At 42.1% G+C, this 9,783-nt stretch overlaps 1 protein-coding gene across 4 annotated transcripts in view; it reads left to right on the top strand.

Annotated features, from left to right (window-relative positions):
- Positions 1-940: 940 nt before the first annotated feature.
- The window catches only part of erbin (erbb2 interacting protein), a 313,059-nt gene continuing 304,216 nt past the window's right edge, over positions 941-9,783 (top strand). For 3 of the 4 annotated variants that reach the window (XM_041185895.1, XM_041185894.1, XM_041185891.1), the window contains exon 1: positions 941-1,052. The gene's annotated coding sequence lies outside the window, so the exon portion shown is untranslated. Of the gene's footprint in view, positions 1,053-1,358; positions 1,381-9,783 lie in introns of those variants that run through there. The other variant, XM_041185893.1, reaches the window with a different exon arrangement.

Genomic DNA, 9,783 nt, shown 5'->3' with positions numbered 1-9,783 from the left:
GATTGACTGGGGAGTGTGTGTGGCGGCGTGTGGTTGCTTAAAGTGTCAATCAAAACGCCGGGCGCTGGTTACACTGTGGCCGCTGGAGTAAGCTGGCGCTGTTGCTTCACCCTGTCGGGTGTATCATCTGTGTCTCTGCTTCACTTTTTCTGCGCCCAACCCCCCCCCCCCCCCCAATACACACATCGCCTTGGTCACAGTGTGCTCTGTCTGCTGAGGACGCAGTGGTTGGTGGTGGCTGCTGCTGCTTTTTTTCCCCCCCTCTCCCTCTTTAATTATTTGCCCGAAGCTCGAGGGAGTTGCGCGCAAATCTGGAGCCATGCGCTGCTGATAGTGTCTGAATCGTTAGCAGAAATAGAGAGGAGAAATTCATTTCGGATGGCTTTGGGTGCGGCAATCTTACTGTAAAGAAAGGAGGCGGAGGGGGGGGGGGTATTAAAAAACTGAGGGAGGAGGAAGAACCACAAGAGTTCCTTTCTGAGGGTGAAACTATACAATAGGGGACATTTTATCTCTCTCCTGTTGCAGCCTTTTACTTCTTGCGTCTTGGAAATGCTGTGGATTGCCCGCGGTTCCCTGCTTTGAAAAGACTTGGTACTTTTTCACTCCCGTCCCCCTCTGGGTCGTCGTATTTTACTCCATTTTAAATTATATTTTTTGTAGGAAGAACAGAGCCTTTAAATTGAGCCAAGGAACTGAAAGTTACTTTTGAGCCGACAAAAAGACTTGGTTGCATCATAAGAGGGGGAAGGAAGAAAAGAACTTGAAAAACTTCGGCGCACAAAGACATGGCGAAGATTTAATTGGACTTCGCTGCATCGGCCAGATCAGAGCGCTTGGCGCAGACAGCTTGCGAGTTTTCCTTTTTTAAAAAAAGAAAAAATTGTTTGGACTTTCCACAAACTCCACATAACACCACCCCCACCCCCCACACCCCACACACACGCCCCCCCACCCCCGGCCGACCTTTGTGGATTGTGTTGGTTGTTGTTTTAAAGTTTAAAGCCGAAGCCGATGAGGAAGCGGGTTCCCTGGATCAGCGGCGAGTGAAGGTAAAATGGCTTGTATTTGGAAATTTGTTTACGGCTTGGTTTCTGCTCGTCTTCCGAGGGAAGGCCCAGCCTCCCCTCTTCTGCTGCTGGGGCAACTTTAATGAGCGTAGATCCGAACCGGCTATTTTGGGTTTTTTTTTTAAGCCGAAATATAGTCATCACAATGGCAAATGAGTGTTGTTTATTCGGAAAGCAGAAAAGGAAGTTTTTTTTTGGAGGTGTTTTTGAAACCTGCAGTTGAGGCTGTTCAAGGTCTAAACGTATCACACAGAGATCCCTTTGTTTAACTTAAGGGCCTGAACCGAAGCAGCTTATTGCATCAACCCTGGTATGTTCACAGTAACGGTGTTAAAAGATAAGTGCTGTATTTACTTGTTCGGATAATTGGCTTAATATCAGAAAGAGGCAACTAGCACATCTTTTGGAAGACAGGAAGCAAATGTTAACCTGATTTCCACCCCCCCCCCCCATCCATTTCTGACGAAACCTTGACCTTGATTCTTACCCCGCTACCTCCAAAAAAAAACTAGCGTTTAAAATATTCCTACGAAGTCAACTTTTTATACTTTTCTGTGGAGACATATTTATTTACAGAGGAATACTGCATGGGTATGTGTACACGCTTGTGTTGACCTCCAGTTGTCCAAGTAATTTGACATCAAAATTAAGTCTCTATCTGTCATGGCTGTACTTTTGAGTTAATGCAAGAGTGTAAGTATGTTTGAAGTTTTTTGTTTTGAGTTGCACTTCCTTAGAGCTTAACTGAGCCTTGGAGCTCTGTGGTTAATAATTCACTGAAGTGTGAAGCAATCGATATTTTCATTACAATTGTTTGCCCCCCTCATGTTCTTAAGCAAAATTCCCAGAGTTACATTTTGCACAAGTACTACAATTCAATCTCGGAGAAGGGTGAAAAAACAAGTTTTTGTGTGTGTGCGTATGTGTGTGAGAGAGTGATGGTGAAGTTGGGGGGGGGGGGGGGGGGTTGGTGGTGGTGGTGGTGGTGGCAATGTTGTTTGGTGGTGGTGTGTTATAATTCATTCGGGGTCTAAATTGCTGTGGCATCTTGCACTTTTACATACATGTTGTAATCCGGAGTTATAGCTAGTGATGATAGAGGCCCCAATGTTCTTTTCATCACGTGGCTGATCAGGAATCTCTGTCACTCATACTGCCTGCCATTTGGCATATGCTTGGACAGATTTACAGGTTGTTATCTAACCTGTTTGACTATGTTGTAACTGCACCTACCTTGGTCTTTAAGACCTGGGATGAGACTCAAACCCAGAGCTTCTGGCTTAGAGGCAGGGATGATACTCACAATATCACACACCTGAGCGATATTGTTTAGGATACTTAAAATTAAAGACCTTGCCAAAGATACTGATGTTAATGAAGATATTGCTTTTTTTGCAAGACATAAAATGGCTAGGACAAAACTAATAGATTGGGACCTGATTTCTTTTTCCCCCAAGTTTTGTACCTTTTAACCTCCTCTTCTTTCTAGTGAATGTACAAAACATTGGAAGTGTTTTTCTTACAGAAACATACAGGGTATTATTCTACATTTCTTTTAAAAGTAGATGATCCTTTGTGATCTGGGTTTGACCCAGTGGAGGGAAGTATCATGAATATATCCCCTCTTTAATGAAACTGAATTCTGTTCCTGATAAGCATGGATCAATGGACAAATCTGGACTCTGGAATTTGTATTCTAGCTGAAAGATCGATATATGGGTAGATGGTACCCTTCCTTGAAAAAGGGTGAGATATAGTTGTCCACTCTTCTGTTTCTATATAAAGCAGTGGCATTGTAAAGGGCTGTGTCCATTCCAAGTATTTTTGAAGGCATTGTGCATCTTTTCTGGTATTTTTGTTGATCCACTTGGGGATCTAGTGTGTTCCATGTGCCATCATGAATCATGGTTTACCTTAATGGGTTGGTGGTTGCATATGATACCAATTTAAGATTTTTGGCAAAATAACCAGTGGAGAGACATAGAGATTTTTTTTACGCAGCTAGTTGTTATGGTTTGAAATGTGCTGCCTGAAAGGATGGTGGAAACAGATTCAATGGTAATGTTTTCAAAGTAATTGGATTTATATCTGGAAAAAAATGCCAGACTGTCGATAAAAAGCAGTAGAGTGAGACTAATTGGATAGATCTTTTGAAGAAGCAGCTCAGATGTAATGGACCAAATGACCTCCTTTGATTCTATGGTACTTGTATGTTGCATTAGATTTGGGATACCTAGAACATGGTGAATTGAGTTATCCAGTAGGTCTTTGAAAAGACAGATGTCTGATGAAAGAAGGTCTAAGGTTTGGAATGCCTGCTGCTGTAAAGTGTTGGTCAGATGTAAAGCATAGTCATGTGCCCAGGCCTGCAATGATTGGGTTATATTGACCTGTGTAATGTAATGCCTGTTGTTGCTGAAGTTCCACATTACCACCTTGTTGCAATTTATACGGGGGATGATATTCATCCATGCTGTCTGTTGTCTGCTTAATAGGGGTTCTTCACAGTTGTCTAAAAATTATCTTTGGAGTAAAGATAACTCAGATTTCTTCAGGGTCAAGCTGGCTCAATAGTGCATGTCTGGCAATGGAAGATTGGAACAAGGTCAAACTTGATAAGTTGATGCTGTACCTAAGCCAGATAAGTTAACAATGCTGGAGAGGTACATGTGACTGGAATCTATTATACTTTCCACATGATATCACAGTGAATATCCTAATAGTGATCCTATGATTGGCTACTGGATAAGATAGTGGACTAGCAATCCAGAAGTTGAGAGTTTAAAGCCCACTATAGCAAATTATTGAATTGAACAAACCTGGTGATTTGTGGACTGATAATAGAGACCTCACCCATAAAAGTTATCGTTTTGTTGTTAAAAATCCAATTGGGTCACTTATGTCCTTCAGGGGGGAACCTATCATCATTACCTGGTTTGGCCTGTGTAATTTCAATCCCATACTATGTGATTGACTCTGCCTGTAGGACAATAAGGGATGGGCAATAAATACTGCAGTGTCACCCACATTCAAGCACACCTTTTGAAAAAAAGACAAATAATAAAAGGGCTCCAAGTGCTTTATGCTGGTGAGTGTCTTGTTTTTAGCCAGTTAAATTCCAGGAGAACCCTTTTGCACTTTAAAGGTCCTTAAAAGTTTATTGTACCTAAAATGAGAATCTGTGCAGGTTGTTGAATGGAATGCAAGTTTTCTATAAATAACATAAATACTATTGGTATAAATGTTCAGTATGGGAAACTGATAACGAATGTAAGAACCCATGGGATCCAAGGCAATTTGGATCCAGAATTGGCTGAGTGACAGGAAGCAGAGGGTGATGGTCGAGGGGTGTTTTTGTGACTGGATGCCTGTATCCAGTGGGTTTCCACAGGGATCAGTGTTGGGTCCCTTGCTTTTTGTGGTATATATAAACAATTTAGACTTGAATGTAGGACTGTTGGTCAGTAACTTTGCGGATGACATGAAAATTGGTGGGGTGGTAAATAGTGAGGAGGATAACCTTGGATTACAGGAGGATATAGATGGGCTGATCAATGGCAAATAGAATTTAATCCGGATAAGTGTGAGGTAGGTAAAACTTGGGCAGGTAAAACAAGGCACGGGAATACGTGATGAATTGTATATTCTGGGAAGTATCGAGGATCAGAGGGAGCTTGGTGTACATGTCCTTAAGGTAGTGGGACAAGTAGATAAGGTGGTTAAGAAGGCATATGGGATACTTGTCTTTATTAGCTGAGGCATAGAATGTAAGAGCAGGGAGGTTATGCTGGAACTGTGTAAAACGCTGGTTAGGCCGCAGCTAGAGTATTGCGTGCAGTTCTGGAATTCGCATTATAGGAAGGATGTGATTGCACTAGAGAGAGTGCAGAGGAGATTTACCAAGATGTTGCCTGGGCTGGAGAGTTTTAGTTATGAGGAGAGATTGGTTGGACTGGGGTTATTTTACCTGGAACAGGGGAGATTGAGGGGGGACATGATTGAGGTGTATAAAATTGAGTGGCATATATGGGGTAGACAGGAAGGAACATTTCCCCTTGGTGGAGGGTTCAATAACCAGGGGGCATAGATTTAAGGTAAGGGGCAGGAGGTTTGAAGTGGATGTAAGGAAGAATTTTTTCACCCAGATGGTGGTGGGAATTTGGAACTCTGCCTGAAAGGGTAGTTGAGGCAGAAACCCTCACAACATTTAATAAGTATTTGGATGTGCACTTGTGATGCCATGGCATACAGGGCTATGGGCCTAGTGCTGGAAAATGGGATTAGAATAGTTAGGTACTTGTTTGACTGGTGCAGACCTGATGGGTCAAAGGACCTTTTTCTGTGCTGTAGACCTCTATGACTATGACTGAATGGAAAAAGCACAGTTAGACTAACAATAACTGAAGCCCTGTGCTTCAAATTAACCAAGCTGTTTGAGTGCAGCTGCAATACTGGCATCTATTTAACAAAGTGGAAAATTGCCCAGGTTTGTCCTCACTCCAAGAAGCAGGTCAAATTCAGTCCAGTCAATTACCACCTCACCAGCCTACTTTTAGTCATCAGCAAAGTGATGGAATGGGTTGTCGACAGTGCTATCAAGTGGCACTTACTCAGCAATAACCTGCTCACTGCTCATTTTCGGCTCCAGCAGAACCACTTGGCTCCAGACCTCATTACAGTCTTGGTCCAAACATGGCATTAGGGAGCCCTAATAAAATTGAAGTCATGCCTATCACAGATTGTTGGAGGCCAATCATTTCAGCCCAAGGACATTGCTGCAGGAGCTCCACAGGGCAGTGTCCTATACCCAGCGATCTTAACTGTTTCTTTATCGACCTACCCTCTATCATAATGTCAGAGATTAGGAAATACACTGATGATTCCACAGTGTTCAGTTTGATTCACGACTGGGGGTCACTATTGACCAGCAACGAATCAGCTGCATAAATAATGTGGCTACGAGCAGTTAGAAGCTGGGAATTCAGCATGAGTGATTTACCTCCTGATTTGTCAAAGCCTTTCTAGCATTGACTAGGTACAAGTTAGGAATGTGATGGAATAGACACTACTTGCCTGGATGAGTGCAACTCCAACAACACAAGTTCAACACCATCCTGGTTTTTTCCTGTCACATTTGTCTTGAGTAGCTACCTTCGATGTTGGTCAAATAGCCACAATCTTAGATCCTGTATTCAATTTTTAATTGTATGCATTGTTTTATGAATGAAGGTACAATCAAGATGTGAAGGAGAAAATTAAGATGGACACTGTACACAGCATTTAACACTCTAACATCAAATGTTCCATGCAAAAAGAAACATCCCAAAGATCATTGTGTGTCTGTTTTGTTCCATTGTTCTGTAAGTATGGTCAGCTCAGAAATAGCTGCAATTCTTTTCATTTCTGATTAAATTTGTGGCTGCAGAGCATTGGGCTTCAGCGTCCAAAGTGGTTGATCGTTTGATTGTCCATGTGTACAACATTGTTCCTCTAAATCCCTAACATTAATATCACCAAAAATGGCAGTAGACCAACTGCCAGTTTTAAAGGGATCATACATTTCAGGATATTAAGCAAGTGAGCAATCTTTCATGAAAAAAAGATTAACTCTGTAGCACTGCTCCTGTAGTTTCAACAAGATACTTTTTACTCTTTCATTGCATCAACATGGCGCTGTATCTAAAATACTGATGCAATATAGTGTGTGGGGCAAAATAAAAACCATTTTGATCTTTTTAACCAAAGATGGGCATTCTTTTAATGTCATTAAGTTCAAGACATGAGGTTGACTTCACCAATGGCCAGATGTGCTTTAGTAGCTGTCTGGTGCAGTGATTTGGATTCTGCAACTAAGTATCTATTGACCAGATTAACAATTAATGTTTAACTTGGGGAGTATTCAGTCTAGTGAGGATATGTAAAATAAGCTGATTATTTTATGAAATTCAATGTTGCAGCTTTAGCCTGGATAAGGTACTGCACATTGGAAGCAACAGAATGATGGATGTATATATGCGGGATGATGGGTAGGCAGGTGTTGAAAAAACATTAGACTCAGCATTTTGCATGTCAAATCATATAGAGCAGCAATCATTAAAGTGAATAGAATTATTAACTACTTAACTAAATTTGTGTAAATCTGAGGATACGAAACATAACTAGTCTTTGTAGAACTTTGATGGATGAGACACCAAGGTGTCATTGAAGCACTAGATATCACAGAGAAAATAGAGAAATTCCAGGCTGTTCAACATTGGAAGGAAGAGGCTAAAACAGGAGTTTGTAGAGGTGCTTGAAAGTTGAAACTTGAACACTACTTTGAAGTAAATTTTATAGAATGAAAAGTTACAGTTCAAAAGTGGTGCTGTTCCCTACATTCTGCTCCCTATCCCCACCCACCACTCACCCCTCAATGCTTTTATTGGTGATTCTAAATTTCCAAATTACTAAATTTGAGCTAATTAAAAATGTGAAGAGCTGGATTTGATCACTTTTTTTTCAATTTTTGTTTAACTTGTTGAAATCCTCTCTTGATATGAGATCCACAAATAGAGCATAGGAGAAGGCTTTTTGGCCTATTGTACATGTGCCAGCTTTTTGAAGAAACTAGGTAGCCTTTTGCCTGTATGCATAGTATCCCTTTCCTGTTTGTGGCTTATTGGACCATTTGGGCATTTGGAAATAGATCATTTGGAAGGGAAGAATTTTATGTAGCACCTTTCATGACCCCCAGATGCCTTGAAAGCACTTTATAGCCAATGAAGTACTTTAGAAGCCTAGTCCTGTTGAAATGTACCAAGTGGACAGGATCAGGATCTGATCTTGCCTTGTGTGCCAGTATATGCTTTACAGTTTCTTATTAACCAGGCTGCCCAATAGTTGAAGAATTTTAATGAGAAATTCACTAGGATTACTGCCTTCTATTCTTTGATGTAACCCGATCAGGCTTGCATTATTTCTTCTGTAATTCTCTTGATCCTACACTTCAGCTTGTGAATATCATATTGTGCCTTCCAGCTCATAAACCTGATGGTTTAACCCAGAGCAAAGACTCTCTGAATTTGAATGATGCAGTTACAGGTCATCAACTCTGGTGACAGTCAAATTCAGTCTTGTTCATTTGTTTCAATTTTCTGTTCATTTTTCCAGCATCTCCCTTTTTTAATGAAAGTTCAAAGCTGTTATGCATGCTTTCTGACTTGTCTCATAGTAATGCAGTCTTGATATTTTTAAATAATTTAGTTTATTTATGCAGAGATTTTTGGTTTAGTTTTTTTTTTCAAGATTCACAGAATACAGACTGACTAAAATAAATAGGCGAAACAATGTATGTCCAGTTTTCTTTTAATGCAAGTTATTTTAAAGCCTTTCAGTGACACAAAGTGCTCATCCCTGCTATTACTCAATCATAGTCTAATTGTCTGTCTACTATGATATTAATTCACCTCTAATGGCTATAGAATGCTACATCTTTGTTGAGATTTGGAGCAATTCCCTGTAGAGCGAGTGAGTGGTCTTAAGTGACAGGCTGCTCAAGGATTCCAACTGTCAATCCGTTGTAGGAAGCTTTATTAGCTGGGCAATCTTTTTCAATAGTGTCACATTTTACTTAACTGTAAGTTTTCTTGACACTGTTTGACATGGCCCCAACTAGCTTGCAAGCCATTCTTTTGGGAAAGAGATGAGGAAGCTACTGTAGATTCTTTTTGTTACTTCCATGACTATGTTCAATGATGTTCAATGGCCCCAGCTATGCCTGTCTCTTTATGGGGTATGTGGAACATTCCTTGTTCCAGTCCTACTCCGGCCCCCTTCCACAACTCTTTCTCCGTTACATCGATGATTACGTCGGTGCTGCTTCATGCTCTCGTCGGGACTTGGAAAAATTTATTAATTTTGCTTCCAATCTCCACCCCTCCATCATTTTCACGTGGTCCATCTCTGACACTTCCCTTCGCTTCCTTGACCTCTCTGTCTCAATCTCTGGTGATAGACTGTCCACCAATATCCATTACAAACCCACCGACTCCCACAGCTATCTCGACTACAGCTCCTCACACCCCGCTTCCTGTAAGGACTCCATCCCATTCACTCAGTTCCTTCGCCTCCGTCGCATCTGTTCCGATGATGCTACCTTCAAAAACAGTTCCTCTGACATGTCCTCCTTCTTCCTTACCCGAGGTTTTCCACCCACAGTCGTTGACAGGGCCCTCAACCGTGTCCGGCCCATCTCCCGCGCATCCGCCCTCACGCCTTCTCCTCCCTCCCAGAAACATGATAGGGTCCCCCTTGTCCTCACTTATCACCCCACGAGCCTCCGCATTCAAAGGATCATCCTTTGGCCATTTCCGCCAACTCCAGCATGATGCCACCACCAAACACATCTTCCCTTCACCCCCCCCCGTCGACATTCCGTAGGGATCACTCCCTCCGGGACACCCTGGTCCACTCCTCCATCACCCCCTACTCCTCAACCCCCTCCTATGGCACCACCCCATGCCCACGCAAAAGATGCAACACCTGCCCCTTCACTTCCTCTCTCCTCACCGTCCAAGGACCCAAACACTCCTTTCAAGTGAAGCAGCATTTCACTTGCATTTCCCCCAAGTTAGTCTACTGCATTTGTTGCTCCCAATGTGGTCTCCTCTACATTGGAGAGACCAAACGTAAACTGGGCGACCGCTTTGCAGAACACTTGCGGTCTGTCCGCAAG

The sequence above is a fragment of the Carcharodon carcharias genome, chromosome 4, assembly GCF_017639515.1.
Source record: "Carcharodon carcharias isolate sCarCar2 chromosome 4, sCarCar2.pri, whole genome shotgun sequence".
Lineage (NCBI taxonomy): Eukaryota > Metazoa > Chordata > Chondrichthyes > Lamniformes > Lamnidae > Carcharodon > Carcharodon carcharias.
This window is presented reverse-complemented; position numbering and strand designations above follow the sequence as displayed.